Genomic DNA, 16200 nt, shown 5'->3' with positions numbered 1-16200 from the left:
ATAGGAATGTACAGTACATAAGTACAATCCAACATAGACACCTTAATTACAATAAATTAGCGTTAGGAAAAACGTGATTAGGAACATGATAGATAGGGGAAGAAATAAACAATGTCACGTCTCTAAATAACCTCGCCTCTAGACATGATTCCATTACAGTACTAGAATCCACCTTAGGAGTGGGATATTACCTCTTGTTTTGTAGTTTTTTACACCTAGAAAACCACATAGAAAGAAGAAATCTAGCCGTAGCAAAGACTATCATGGGTGTAGTGTCATATTTAAGAATTCTGAACACCTCCTGATAGTCTCTAAGAACCCCGGATTTACAGAGTGGAATAATCAATTTTGATCTTGCCTTGGTGTAAAGAGGACAAAAAAGGACAACAAGCAACTCCGACTCACAGGTATCCGGACATTCTGGGCAAAAGCTCGTAAGGCAAGGCGCGTTAGACCACCTATGGGTGAGAGCCCTCAGTGGTAACGAGCCGTGTCTAAACTGGATGTAAAGTTTCTTGGCCAATGGGGGCTGTATAACATCCAAGAAAACTTCAAAATGAGGACCAGTCTTAACATTCAAAAAGGTATTAGTGAGCCTACCCAGAGAAGAATGTAATAGAATTCCCTTTCGATACTGTTGTAGCACCACAGTCAATTATTTCTTGGTTAATAAACGGCAAGATTCTTCTGGAGTCGACCACAACTCTCCCTTCCCTATAGAATAGCAAAGACTCTTAACATATACCAGCCATGAAATTTTCCCCTGGTTCCCTCTTGACAGGAGATTACCAAGATCCTGCCTATAACTCGCGAGCTCGTGTGTAGACCAGAGTCGTCACCAATAAAGGAGTGGGCGGTTCAGGGCGATCTCTTCAAACGGGACTAGGCCTATATCCCATCTCAAGAGAATTAGGGGGGTACTCATAGGTAATTTCAGGAGTCTCCTGATAAAGGAATGTTCAGTTAAAGTGAGGGGTGCCATACTACAATGGCCCCACAGCTCAGCGCCGTAGAGTGCACCCCCTCTGGCTTGGGATTTATAAATTTCCATGGGGGGACCCAGGGGTTTAGAAGATGTATTATTAAAAACCTTCAGTACGCCCCCCACAGTATGTGCTAACTTCAAATTTGCCTTCACCATGTGAGATCCCCAATTCATTTTATCATTAAGAGTTACCCCAAGATAATCAAACGTAGATACACGATCCAACTCTATACCTTCCATCTTGGGATGGGGACAATTGGCTGGACTAGGGCAAAAAACCATAAATTTGGTTTTAGATAAATTCAATTCCAGATCCCTTATTTTGCAAAAGGAGCAAAATGCCTCTAAGGAACGCTGGATGCCCATAGTTGATTTTGACAGTAAAAGCATGTCATCCGCGAACATTAGGGCAGGTATCTTACGCCCCGCTAGCATTGGGGAATCCAGATTAGTAGCACACAATAAGTGCTCAATCAGCCAGCCCATTAATAAAAAGGGAAAATAGAGTTGGGGCCAAAACACATCCCTGCCTCACACCCTTTTCTACCGGAAATGGGGCCGAGATTTCCCCACATCTCCCATATCTCACCCTTGCATAAGTACCTTCATGCATACGTTTAAACAAGTGGCAAAGATAAGGGGGGGCACCCATCTCCATTAATATTGCCCATAATTTCTCCCTTTGGACCATATCAAATGCGGACCGAAGGTCCACGAAGATCAAATACAAATTACCAGCACCCATAGTAATTGTCTTCCAGTAGACCAGCTGCAGCCTGAACAGTTGGTCAATGGTCGAAGTTTTTGCTCGAAAGCCCGCTTGAAGGGATGTTAAGATTTGGTTTTCCTCCATCCAATTCGGCAGTCGTATTAAAACCACACGGGCAAACAGTTTCTGTAAAAACATCGATCAGGCTTATGGGGCGATAATTTGCCGGGTCTAAAGGGGAAGATTTTTTATGGATGGGTATAATTTCAGCACCTAACCATGTATAGGGAATCTCAAGGCCCTGCAAAATAGCATTAAAATAGGCCCGAATGTAAGGGGTCCAGATCTTTATTTCGCTCCGGTAAAGATCACCTGGGATCTTATCCAGGCCCGGGGCTTTCCCCACAGATAGGGTACTAAGGGCCATCTCAATTTCCGAAAAGTTAAAAAGTCGGCTCTCCAACTTCTCTTGTGCCTATTAAGCCACATGAATATTGTTGGACAGGCCACACGAAGGGCTTGCTCCCTCCCCGCACGACAGGGCCCGAGCCCCGGCCCACCAGGCATAACCCACGAAAAGCACCTGTACCCCGTCTCCCGACGGATCTTCTGCCCTCGGACCTCTACTCATCACGGGGCCCAGCCCCACCGGCTCCCCCGGCCGGTTCAAGCCGCCATCTTGGGCCCTGCACCACGAGGCCGCGTGGCCTCGCCCCGACCCTAACCCCGGGCCTGACCGGCCCCGACATCCCGGCACCACCATCCACCCGGGAGGTGAGCGGACCACTTGGCAGGTCAATGGGAGGACGAAGTGTCAAGAGCTCTTCCCCCGCCAGGTGCCGATCGCCTCCAGCTCCCCCAGGCGCTGGCTCCACCCCCTGCTGGGTGTCTGGACACCTCCATCCCGGGCCCTCCGACCTCCAAGTGCGAGGGTCCGGACATCAAAGAGCGCCTGCCCTATAACCGGGGCAACTCCGGAGCAGGAAGGCAGTTGTATCCTGGAGTCGAGAGACACCGAGAGAACTCAGCCTTGACGGACTACTGGCGCTGCCGTAGCCCTATCTTGCGAACTATCGTCCTGCCTGCTGGCGCTGCCGCGGCCTTCTGCAACATCCATCCTCTTCGGGACCTGCTGGCGCTGCCGCGGCCCGTTGTAACGACCATCTTCACCGGGACCTGCTGGCGCTGCCGCGGACCGTACCTCGACCATCTCCACTGGGACCTGCTGGCGCTGCCGCGGACCGTGTATCGACCATCTCTACCGGGACCTGCTGGCGCTGCCGCGGCCCGTACCAGCTACACCACCAAGCTCGAGGATTGTGGGCTAACCATCATCTCATCCGAACTACCGGACTGGTAAACAGACTGTCCCGCTTCCCCTTCCCTATCCTAAGAGACCTAAATCGAGGGGACCCCTGAGTCCAGACCTCCTTGTACTATTTCATCGTACCTTAAGAAGTGCATATAAAGAACACTAAATCTTATCCTTGTGTGGTGTCTGTCTGTGGGGGGGGAGTCACTTGTCTGTACGATCGCTGGAGACGGCTCTCCCCGGAGACCTCTCCCCCTGACCTCGGCCGACCCTCCCAGTCCGTCTACCCTTTCTAACATTGGTGGCCAGCGGCGCGATCCGAATCAACGCGTAATCGTACAGAGAGTAGCTCACCCCACGACAAAAACACGATGTCAGCCAAAGATAGCAGCTCCACCGAGAAATTCCAAATGGATAAGTTAGAAGAATACAACCACCGCGAATTGAGACAATTCTGCATAGAACTTGGCATTGCTACCACCGGCCTGAGTACCAAGGATGATCTAAAGCACGCCCTAGAGTCGTGGACAGAAACTGGGGTCGCCGGACCCTCCGACCAAAGCAGCATCACACCAGAGGGGAACGCCACGGCTCCCGAGGAGCGGGGAACGGGCCTCTCGCAGGAGGAGATCCGAGAAAGAGAAAGAACCAGATTGCACGAGTTGGAAATGGCACGACTCAAGATGGATGGGGAACTCAAGTTAGCTGAACAGAAACTCAACCTCGAGCATATGCGGCTCCGAGAAGAACGAGAAGAGAAGCAGAGACAGAGAGAGCTGGAGGAGAAAAAAATAACGCTCGAGCACGAGCGCCAACTAGCGGAGATAGAACTTCGGAAACAGAATAAAGAACTGGGGGTGCCTGAGCGGCCACACACCCCGGGGCCAATCGAGAAAAAAGTCCACATCCCCAAGGATGTTGTCCGCGAGTATGTCCGAGAAGACGACATACAACAGTGGTTTAAAGCCTACGAGATCGCCATGACCTCCCACCGGATCGACCGGAGTGATTGGGGAGCCGGACTTTGGGGGAGGTTTGTCAACGAGGGTCGCGATGCCCTACTGCAGCTCCCAGATCACCAAATGTCGTCCTACGACCACATGAAGGCTGCCCTCCTCACCCGCTACGGCCTCACACCCGAGATGTACCGCCAGAGGTTCAGAGATTGCACCCGGATCCCAGGTACAACTTGGGTAGAATACGTGAACTATTTTAGCCGTGCCTTCGAGGGTTGGATCAAGGGGAGCCATGTCACCACCTACGAACAACTCTTTAACCTTATGGTATGGGAGCACCTGTCGAACAACTGTTTCGTCGAGCTCAGGCAGCACCTCCTCGACAGTAAGCTGACTGACCCCCGGCAGCTCGCCGCCGAAGCTGACCGATGGGAAAGCACCCGAGTGGGCCGGAGGGGGCCACACGAACAGAACAGAAGCAACCCAGGCCAGCACCGTCCTCGGGGAGGAGGAGGGGGCCAGGGGCGAGGGAGAGACGCCTTGCCAGCAACACCCGTGGCCAGCACCCCGCCTCCGGCCGGCCGGGGCAACCCCCCGTGGCGTCCTGGGTTCCGAGCCAACGTCACGTGCCACCGATGCCAGCGAGTCGGCCACTACGCCAATGACCCGAGCTGCCCGCAGAACCAAACACCCAAGCCCCGCCAGGTAGCTGCCGCCGCCCTGGGGGAAGAGCGATTATCGGGGGAACCAGAAGAGTATGAGCCGGCCCAGCAAGAGTGGGAACCGGCCGCCATGGTCCTGGCGTGCTTAGGGGGAAGAGACATGGTCCCACGGGCTCCCCTACCCGCTAACACCAGGAAATACGGTCAGTGGGTGACCATTAATGGACAGCGAGCCGAGGCCTTGCGTGACACAGGCGCCAGTGTGACGGCCGTCCACTGTCACCTGGTGAAGCCCGAGCAGATCCTGCCGAACATTCTCTGCCCCGTCCGCTCGGCAGACAACTCTGAGAGTATGTGCCAAATGGCCTGCGTCCCGTTCGAATGGGGAGGGGTCTCCGGCCTGTTGAAGGTGACGGTCCGGGACGATGCCCCCGTGGACTGCCTCCTGGGGAATGACCTCGAGAGTTCCCCGTGGGCCACCGTTGAGAGAAGAGAGCACCTGGGGATGCTGGGCCTCCCGGACTGGGCCTGCGTAACCACCCGGTCCATGGCCGCCCGTGCCGTCCCCCGATCAGAAGAACCGGAATGGCCAGCACCTCCGCCCCCGGTCGCCCCAGTAGAAGACAACGACGAGGCCAGCCTCCCAGACCCGACGACCGAAGGGGACGCGCAACCCCAGAACCTTCCTGACCTGGCTCAGTGGCGTCAAGAAGGGGGGCCCACCCAAGAACAGTTCCGCCAGGAACAAAAGACCTGTCCCTCCCTCGAGGGACTCCGCCAACAAGCCAGCGCCCAGAACGCAGGGGACTCCACCGGAACTCACTGGGTCTACTGGGATAACGACCTGCTATACAGCGAGCAAAGAATCGCCGAGCTGGGGGCCGGTCGAGTACTGGTGGTACCTCTCCGCTTCAGAGACTTTCTGCTCAACCTGGCCCACGATGTCCCCCTGGCTGGACACCTGGGCCAGGACAAAACGTACAGCCGCCTAGTGACCCACTTTTTCTGGCCGAAAATGAGGAACGACGTCCTGAACCACTGCCGATCTTGCCCCACATGCCAAGCCAGCGGGAAGAGTGGTCGGAAGCTGAAAGCCCCTCTGCAACCCTTCCCTGTGGTCACCACCCCGTTCGAGAGGGTGGGGATAGACATTGTGGGGCCTCTGGACCCCCGCACGGCACAAGGACACAGGTTCATCTTAGTACTGGTGGTCCATGCCACCCGCTACCCCGAGGCGGTGCCCCTGCGGACCGTGACAGCTCCGGTGGTTGGCCGGGCCCTAATGGGGATCTTCTCCCGGGTAGGCTTCCCCCGAGAAGTCGTCAGCGACCGAGGCACGAACTTTATATCCAAATACATGAAGTCCCTCTGGCAACAATGCGGGGTCACCTACAGATTCACGACCCCCTATCACCCCCAAGGGAACGGACTAGTGGAGCGTTTTAACCGCACTCTCAAGGGGATGATTGGGGGATTGGAAGAGCCCCTCCGTCGCCAGTGGGATGTACTACTCCCGTGCCTCCTCTTCGCCTACCGAGAAGTTCCCCAGAAGTCCCTCGGTTTTAGCCCTTTCGAACTCCTGTACGGGCACCCTGTGCGAGGGCCCCTCAGCCTAGTAAAAGAAGGTTGGGAGATGGCCCCCCTAAAGACCCCTCCAGACGTCCTCAAATACCTCCTGGCCCTACGCAATCAGACCCGGCGCTTCAGAGAGATGGCCAAGGCGAACCTCGAGGCCAGCCAGGAGGACATGAAGAGGTGGTATGATCACAATGCCTCCTCCGTTGAGTTCGAGCCTGGACAACAAGTATGGGTGATGTCCCCCACCGAACCATGTGCCTTGCAAGATAAGTGGACGGGGCCCTTCAAAGTGGTCGAGCGCAAAAGCCCCGTCACTTACCTCATCGACCTGGGGACCTCCCGGAACCCCCTTCGGGTCCTCCACACCAACCGACTCAAACCACACTTTGTGCGCTCAGAACTCAGCCTCCTGATGGCTACGGACAGTGGGGCAGAGGAAGACTCCGAACCCCTCCCGGATCTTCTGAAGACTCAGGAGAATGACGGCTCCGTGGACGGGGTCCGGCTCTCTGACGCCCTCACTTCGGAGCAACGCCAGGGCTGCCGGAACCTCCTGCTGCAGTTCGCTACCCTGTTCTCCCTCACCCCCGGGGTCACCCCTTGGTGTTTGCACGACGTGGACACCGGGGACAGTCCCCCTGTCCGACACCGGGCCTACCGCGTACCAGATCGGGTACGGGCCTGCATACAGGAGGAAGTGGCCAAGATGCTCACAATCGGGGTCATCGAGCCCTCGGACAGTCCCTGGGCCAGTCCGGTTGTATTGGTCCCCAAAGCCGCTGCCCCCGGCACCGCACCTGAACTGAGATTCTGCGTCGACTACCGGGGCTTGAACGCTGTCACCCGGACCGACGCTCATCCGATCCCCCGAGCAGACGAGCTGATCGACCGGCTGGGGGCCGCCCGCTACCTCAGTATCTTCGACCTAACAGCGGGCTACTGGCAGATCGGCCTCACACCCAGGGCTCAGGAACGGTCAGCCTTCTCTACCCCCGATGGCCACTACCAATTCAAGGTCATGCCCTTCGGCATGAAGAATGCCCCCGCCACGTTTCAACGCCTCGTGAACCAGGTCTTGGCGGGGCTCGAAGAGTTCAGCGCTGCCTACCTGGACGATATCGCTGTATACAGCCGCCACTGGCCCGACCACCTCCGTCACCTCCAAGAGGTCCTACAGGCCCTCCAGCGGGCCGGCCTCACAATTAAGGCCGGCAAGTGCCAAATTGGCCAAGGGTCTGTGACCTACCTTGGGCACCAAGTGGGAAGCGGGCTGGTGGCCCCGCTACAACTTAAGATTGCTGCCATCCAGTCCTGGCAGCCCCCCGTCACCCAGACCGAGGTCCGAGCCTTCTTGGGGCTCACCGGCTACTACCGGCGGTTCGTGAAGGACTACGGCAGCATCGTGGGGCCCCTCACGGGTCTCACGTCCAAGAACCAACCGAAGCGGATTAACTGGACCCCCGATTGTCAAGCGGCCTTCGAGAAGCTGAAGGCCGCCCTGTGCACCGCCCCTGTGCTCCAGGCCCCCGATTACAGTCGGGAATTCGTGGTACAGACCGACGCCTCCGACCACGGCATCGGAGCCGTCCTTTCTCAGTTAAACCCCGAAGGTCATGACCAGCCGGTGGCCTTCATCAGTCGAAGTCTCCTGGCCCGAGAACAGCGCTGGAGCACCATCGAGAGGGAGGCCTTCGCAGTGGTGTGGGCCCTCAAAAAGCTCCGGCCCTATCTCTTCGGTACCCACTTCCGGGTACAAACCGACCATCGACCCCTGCAGTGGCTGATGCAGATGCGGGGGGAGAACCCAAAACTCTTGCGCTGGTCCATTTCCCTGCAGGGAATGGACTTCACTGTGGAGCACCGACCAGGCCAAGACCACGCCAACGCGGATGGCCTGTCCCGCTTTTTCCGCCTCGACGAAGAGAGTCCCCAAGGAGATGGGTGACTCTCCCCGCCTTCAGCTGGGGGGGACGCATGTTGGACAGGCCACACGAAGGGCTTGCTCCCTCCCCGCACGACAGGGCCCGAGCCCCGGCCCACCAGGCATAACCCACGAAAAGCACCTGTACCCCGTCTCCCGACGGATCTTCTGCCCTCGGACCTCTACTCATCACGGGGCCCAGCCCCACCGGCTCCCCAGGCCGGTTCAAGCCGCCATCTTGGGCCCTGCACCACGAGGCCGCGTGGCCTCGCCCCGACCCTAACCCCGGGCCTGACCGGCCCCGACATCCCGGCACCACCATCCACCCGGGAGGTGAGCGGACCACTTGGCAGGTCAATGGGAGGACGAAGTGTCAAGAGCTCTTCCCCCGCCAGGTGCCGATCGCCTCCAGCTCCCCCAGGCGCTGGCTCCACCCCCTGCTGGGTGTCTGGACACCTCCATCCCGGGCCCTCCGACCTCCAAGTGCGAGGGTCCGGACATCAAAGAGCGCCTGCCCTATAACTGGGGCAACTCCGGAGCAGGAAGGCAGTTGTATCCTGGAGTCGAGAGACACCGAGAGAACTCAGCCTTGACGGACTACTGGCGCTGCCGTAGCCCTATCTTGCGAACTATCGTCCTGCCTGCTGACGCTGCCGCGGCCTTCTGCAACATCCATCCTCGTCGGGACCTGCTGGCGCTGCCGCGGCCCGTTGTAACGACCATCTTCACCGGGACCTGCTGGCGCTGCCGCGGACCGTACCTCGACCATCTCCACTGGGACCTGCTGGCGCTGCCGCGGACCGTGTATCGACCATCTCTACCGGGACCTGCTGGCGCTGCCGCGGCCCGTACCAGCTACACCACCAAGCTCGAGGATTGTGGGCTAACCATCATCTCATCCGAACTACCGGACTGGTAAACAGACTGTCCCGCTTCCCCTTCCCTATCCTAAGAGACCTAAATCGAGGGGACCCCTGAGTCCAGACCTCCTTGTACTATTTCATCGTACCTTAAGAAGTGCATATAAAGAACACTAAATCTTATCCTTGTGTGGTGTCTGTCTGTGGGGGGGGAGTCACTTGTCTGTACGATCGCTGGAGACGGCTCTCCCCGGAGACCTCTCCCCCTGACCTCGGCCGACCCTCCCGGTCCGTCTACCCTTTCTAACAAATATCATTTGGCTGGATTACTAAATCTAGTCTGCCATTGGCATTACTAAGCGAGTAGAGAGGCTTGAAATGCTCAAGCCAGACTTCCTCGCTATGGTTAGGAATAGTGGCGGACAGACTTTCTGCCGAACCTGCTCGTACAAGATTCCAGAATGCCCTAAAATCGCGAGCCTCTAGAGCTTGCTTCATACTCAGACTTTGCCAGTTTTAGCAAATTTTTGTAGTGCGCCCTCGCAGCACTAATGCTTGACTGTGTACCCTCTTTTACCTCCGTAATTAAGGCAGACTTTGCCAACCTACAACTTTTATTATACCAGTGGTCCTTCATTACGGGCCTCAGCCTCTGTGTTGAGGGGTTATAAAAATAGCCAGCCAAACAGCCGAGAAATTTTGTATGGATATCCTGCAGGTCCAAAAAATAATGCTGTAGAATATCACCATTGGGACCCAAAAGGTGGGAGACTTCCACCAAAAAACAGGAGACGCTGTGGTATAAATCCGCCAGCTTCGCCTCCTCAGTCACAAACCTTGCCCACCTGATGCGTCTACCACCTGCGGCTAAAACCAGATTCTCGCTGTTAGGTATAACTATACCCCCAGGAGCTTTACCACCACCAATTTTAGATAATAATTCTAATGACAATAAATTGTGGTCACTGTCAACCCTAGGTATGACTAGAGAAAGCTCCCAAGGGGCCCCAAAATTCAACATTCACCAGGATATAATCGTTTGTTGAACATTTCCCGGGTCTATTAAAAGTGTAGGAAGCCGGGACATCGGGAGAAAGTCTGCCATTACAGGCCCTTAAGCGATGGAAGATAACTATCTTGTTAATTTCAAGGGCCAGAGGCGATAAACGTTTTTCTTGATACATAGTACAATCAGGAATTTTTAAAATTTCATCCTCGTCAAGCGTTACTGGGGGGATCCCAAGAAGGGGTTCAAAGTGGCAATTAAGATCAGCCCCTATTATTTTATGAGACAGAGGGGGGAGAGAATGTAAAATAGCATCTAGGGCACCCAAAGTCGTTAGACCCAACTGTAGAGGGTAAGGGCGCAGGTAGACATTCAGTACTACCAGCGAATAACCTGCGGGAAAAGTAAGTAGAAGACATAAAATATCAGGGCATAGAGAGTCAATAGTTTTGACTTTGCAACCTAAATGAGTGGCAACCCATACAGCCAAACCCCCGGAGGGTCTACCCCTGACTCCTTGAGCCGCGGGAACGAAAAAAGACGCATAGCCCACCCTCACCGGGGGAGACCGTAGCCATGTTTCTTGAAATAGACAAATATCGTATTTGTCCATTAACTCTCCCCACTCAGGATTAGAAAGTTTAAACCCCAAACCAGCCACATTCCATGACCCTACCAGAGGTCTGTGTAAAGCTACTTGAGGTGGAAAATCCACTTGAACGTCATGGTCAGCAGGACGGGGGGAGGCCAAACGGTCTAAAAGACCAGACTCCAGTGGCCCTTGAGTGAAACTATTACTTTGCGTAGATAGAGGGACAGAAGTTACGCCTGTCCCGGTTCCGTAAGCTGTATTGTGGAGAGCCACCTCCGTACCACAGCCAGCCTTAGCCTGTCCCCCATCCCCATGCGTATGCCCACCTTGGATGTTCCTCAAAGATGATGGTCAATCTACAGAGCTCAATACATCAAAGGGGTTGGTGGTCGGAATATTATAGTGGAATTGGTGAGTAGCTTGATGAAAATAGGGTAGTTCCCTAGGGCTTGGAACACTAGGGTACGCATAAAAATACCCCAAGTGACAGGTGTCAATAGAACCTTTTTTAGTCTTCCCTCCAGAATCCAATATATGACCAACAACTCTCGGGTCCCTGAAATTAATTAAGACACAATCCCCACCTATGTCTTTGGTTCTGCTCCCCAGCCAACAGACTCTACGTACAAAAAGAATCTCCCCCCGACCTACTCCATTCAGTGGTCTAAATTTAGATAACCAGTGAATAACTTTGTTTTTTAATTCCTGGTATGTTTCCCCCCTATCACTTAATAATGGAGGTACTCCCGTAAGCACCACCACATAGGGTGAGGCCTCGGGAGGAAGCTGCGGGAAGGTTGGAGATTTAGCCAAGCCTATTGTGCCTGTATTTCCAACTAACTTAGGAGGCGGCATACCCACCCCCAGATTCCGAGTAGCACAAGCCATAATACTAGGAGGTTGTTCGCAAGGGGCTACACCGATAGCAACTCGAGAGGTGATAAAGGCAGTAGAAGGACCATCCACCAATGGAGATACCGTTGGCATCACCAAAGGCGGTTGGACAAGGGCAGGTAAAGTAGATTGAAGAGAAACAGTGGGAACCTGCGGAGTGGATTTACTAGTCGTAATTAATGTTCCCTGACCCTCCAATCTCCCCTGATCTTTATAAACAAGATTTGTCTGTTTATTTCCAGCACCTTTGATGTTAATCAAAGTTACTAATCTGTCGATCTTAGCCGACAGTGTTTTTAGAAAGGCATTTAGGGTCTGGTCTACATGGGATTGTAAATCCATTAATGTATTGGTAACCCACACCGGGGGACTTAAGGATGGAGGATGGCAAACAGTATCCATAGAATTAGAAATAAAATCAGAGTGGGCGGGGTTTTTGACCACTTTTTTGGCTTTCTTTCTTTTCTTAACCTTCACCCGCCTCATGGGTACCACTGTGGATACCGGAGAAGATGAAAGCGGACCAACTTCCACTTGCACCGTCTCACCTGGTGTAGTCTGAGCACATGGTAAATGTGAAAAAGAGGGCAACATAGAAGACAAGGCTTCTGCCTCAGTTTGATTAAAAGAATCTGCCGAACCATTATCCACAGGGGGGGCAGACGGAATTGCGGGAGTAATTGACAACCGCCTTTCGGTATTTTCAATTGCCGTAGCTACCACCCCAATGGTTTTCTGCAGCATTTTATCAATAGCTGTAAGGCTCGGGAGTGATGGATTAGAGTTGCAAGTTGCCTAGTCATTGGTCGAGCAGTGGCAGATTTACAATGTTTCCCCATATTTAAAACAATAGTCACTTAAAGCAGACTCGCCTTTGAGATATTTGCTAAATGGCAGGCAACACGAAAAATATATAAATAAAATAAGGGACTATGTGAACAGCTTAAGACTGAATGATTACGATAAAAGAAGAATTAAATACTAAACATGAGAACCATGAAAAACACAACTGACCCGATAAGTACAATAAAGAGGGGTGGCCCAGCCCAGCCTCTTCCGGTCTATGACGGGCAAGGACGGGCCCGCCCATGGCCCGGGCTTCGCCCGGGCGTTGCCCGCACGCGTCCCGCACTGCGAGGGCACCTGGAGGCCTATGTAGTGTTCCGGCGCTCCTAGGCGCCGTCACCAGCAGGCGTGCTAGCCGGGAATGCTGGGGGATGAAGTTCGCGTTGGCCGTTCCCCTCACGGCAGAGTTATTCACGAAAAAAGGGCCAAATCGATCCCGCTGCAGTGGCCGTTTACCTCACGGTAGGTCAGTATTGTAGGTTATGGCAGCCAGAGTCCTAACGCGTCCCGCGCTGCGAGGGCACCTGGAGGCCTATGTAGTGTTCCGCCGCTCCCAGGTGCTGTCACCAGCAGGCGCACTAGCCGGGAATGCTGGGGGATGAAGTTTGCGTTGGCCGTTCCCCTCACGGCAGAGTTATTCACGAAATAAGGGCCAAATCGATCCCGCTGCAGTGGCCGTTCACCTCATGGCAGGTCAGTATTGTAGGTTATGGCAGCCAGAGTCCTAACGCGTCCCGCGCTGCGAGGGCACCTGGAGGACTATGTAGTGTTCCGGCGCTCCCAGGCGCCGTCACCAGCAGGCGCGCTAGCCGGGAATGCTGGGGGATGAAGTTCGCGTTGGCCGTTCCCCTCATGGCAGTTATTCACGAAAAAAGGGCCAAATCGATCCCGCTGCAGTGGCCGTTCACCTCACGGCAGGTCAGTATTGTAGGTTATGGCAGCCAGAGTCCTAACGCGTCCCGCGCTGCGAGGGCACCTGGAGGCCTATGTAGTGTTCCAGCGCTCCCGGGCGCCGTCACCAGCAGGCGCGCTAGCCGGGAATGCTGGGGGATGAAGTTCGCGTTGGCCGTTCCCCTCACGGCAGTTATTCACGAAAAAAGGGCCAAATCGATCCCGCTGTAGTGGCCGTTCACCTCACGGCAGGTCAGTATTGTAGGTTATGGCAGCCAGAGTCCTAACGCATAACATTATTGAATATCCCTTGTGGTGACAGCACCACCCCTTGGGTTGTGGGTTTCGAGGACACTTCTGTTAGCGCAGTAGATGCACCTTCGTCCCGCCATGTCATGATGACGGTGTCCAATATTGTCAAATTACCATTTCGTTTGTTGCCACGTTGGCCTTGACCAATATTGGGTTGTGGGTTTCGAAACCACTTCTGCTGGCGTGGTACCAATAGCTAGAGATGCCTCGTTGTCATGAAGACCTTGACCAATACAGTGGCGGTTGGTGACCCACAAAAATGGTAGGTGAACATAAATAGAATTCAAAAACACACAAACAAATAAACATTCAAATATGGGGGAAAAACGTTTCACTTACCTGAGTCTGCAGCACGTCCTTGGGTTTCTCCAGACCCCAGACTCCTCTGAACGCGAGGTCCCACACAGCTCCCACAGGTCTTTGTCCAGTCCAGACACTGCTCTCATGCTGCATGAGAGAGAAGTGTCCGGATTGGCTGGAGCAGGTTGCCTCAGCACTCCGAAGGCCTGTGCCTGCTCTCCAATCCAGCTGTCTGAGGCAGCTCGGTTGGACAGGTTGAATTGTGCTTGCCGGTTTGGCCGTAGCAAGGTATCCAGACAAACCGACATGTGCAATTCACACTAAAAGGGTCACTCGTCACGGCTGCCAATCAGTAGCAGCAGGAATGAACTAGCCCCGCCCTGCCCTATCTGTTCCGCAGAAAGCCAGAAAAATAAAATGGCAAGACAATCCTTTTATGATTTTATTTTCCAGCTTTCTGCACAGCTGTGTGTGGGAGGGCAAATGTGGGGGGGGGGGGGGGCACGCTTCTCTGCTACCACGTAGAAGCCACCGCTGGACCAATATTACCAAATTGTTGTCATGATGACCTTGAGCGATATTACCAAATTACCAGTGGCCTGTCTAATGGGCATTTCTCCTTGCTGGGGCTTGGTAATTGTTGAATATTTAGTTCTGAACATTAGACCCCAGTTGAGCAGCTGGCTTCCCTTCGGCAGTGGTTTATCGGGCCTGAATCCCGGCAGACTGTCTTTGCTGCCTATTGACCCTGGGCCCGATTTAGAGCTATGTTCTGTGACACTTGTAATTGAGGGACAGGACCCGCATCATATTTGTGGCAGAGTGACCATCCGCCAAACTCCAAACCAGGCCCTTTATCTTCATAACAATAAACGGGCATGAAAGGAACATCTGGTGCAGGCAGGACTAGCAGGGTCGGACTGGAACGGAAAATGGCCCGGGCACCAAAATAAAAGTGGCCCCATTAGTAAATTATAGAGCTAAAAAAAAGTGGCCCATGTTTGAAAATTGGTGCAGTTGTGAACGTGTAAACCTGCGCTGTATAAGTGTAGCGCTGTATAAGTGTTTTACAAAGTATGAAAGACTGCATGGATTTGAGCTTGCTGCAGGCAATGTTTGTTTTAATATCAGAGAAATCACCGTAGTAAAAACCGGCTGAGAAGACAACAAAACAGGTCCACGAACAGCCAAATAACGGCCCACACACTGACCTGCCCGATGAGCCCACCGGGCACTGCTTGGCGCAGGATTAGTGCAGTATTCCTCATTGGTTGCTCAGGAATCGCATTGTGTTCTTCACCTACATACACAGCAAGAGAGGGTGTATAAAAGTGTGTAGTCCGACATTGGGATTCAAGTAGTTTTTAAAACTTTGCCCTTAGTTTACTCTCGGTGCCCTTAGTGCCCCTGTAAAGTCTGACTAGTGGGAGACTTATCTTTAAACAATGTCTAGTTGGACAGCTGACAGCTACCATTGCACAACACCGGAAGTGCTAAGAGATAGCCTTTCTTGTAATATTAAGTCTTCAAATGTATTAATTCCTGTCTATAATCTCCTATAAAAATGCCATTCAAATGGTGCAGCGTGTGTGTGGCAGCACCACATGTTACATATTAGGAGCATGACATTTAAAGAAAAGCCACATCTATAGGAATTATTGTTGTTTGTTTGTAAAAGCTCTGACCAACAGTAAGTAAGCAACAGATCCAAGTGTGAAGCATGTGGCCACTCCAAGAGTGCCACCACTCACACGGAAAAATGCAAAAGATTTGGTAAAATAAATTACATTCCCAACAGTCGTCAGCATTTGAGAAGGCCAGGTGCTGTAGAGAGCTACCTTAAGGTATCGCAAGAGGAGACCCAAAAGTGACAGATTACAGCAGATGGCCTAAAAAATGTAATTATTAGGGGACATGGAGTGACAGAATGGCAAAATGTTATCTTGGCTGGGGCTCAGTATATCCTTGCAGCAGACTGGGAACCTCCAGCTGTGTGGAGGCACGGCCTGTCTGTTGGGAACTTGGCTAATGTTGTTGCTCTTGCCTCCCCCTCCTCTTATATCTGGAATAAAGTACCCCCTGCCATAGATAATAAGGATATTACAGGTCACTGAGAGGTTCTGTAATCATATAGAATAAAGAGGCAGAAGGCAGAGGTCCTTTATTAGTCATGGATTTTGTAGGCGACTAGCAATATCCTTTTAGTGTACATGAAAGGATACTTTATTCCTTATAATGCATTCTCACACTCTCACCTTTCCCATATTTCACTCAAATCCTTGATGTGTTGCTCTTCCATAAGACAGGATGTTTGCAGATATGATGAATAAACATAGAACCTGTACTGCAGAATTAAACTCGTCAAAGATCAATTGG

The 16200-nt window shown here is 53.3% G+C and overlaps 1 protein-coding gene across 9 annotated transcripts in view; it reads left to right on the top strand.

The window, feature by feature from the left end:
* Positions 1-16200, top strand: part of NR6A1 (nuclear receptor subfamily 6 group A member 1) — a 927754-nt gene that overhangs the window by 793370 nt on the left and 118184 nt on the right. The gene's annotated exons all lie outside the window — the stretch shown is intronic.

Source organism: Triturus cristatus, chromosome 1_2 (assembly GCF_964204655.1).
Source record: "Triturus cristatus chromosome 1_2, aTriCri1.1, whole genome shotgun sequence".
In the NCBI taxonomy this organism is placed as follows: Eukaryota; Metazoa; Chordata; class Amphibia; order Caudata; family Salamandridae; genus Triturus; species Triturus cristatus.
This window is presented reverse-complemented; position numbering and strand designations above follow the sequence as displayed.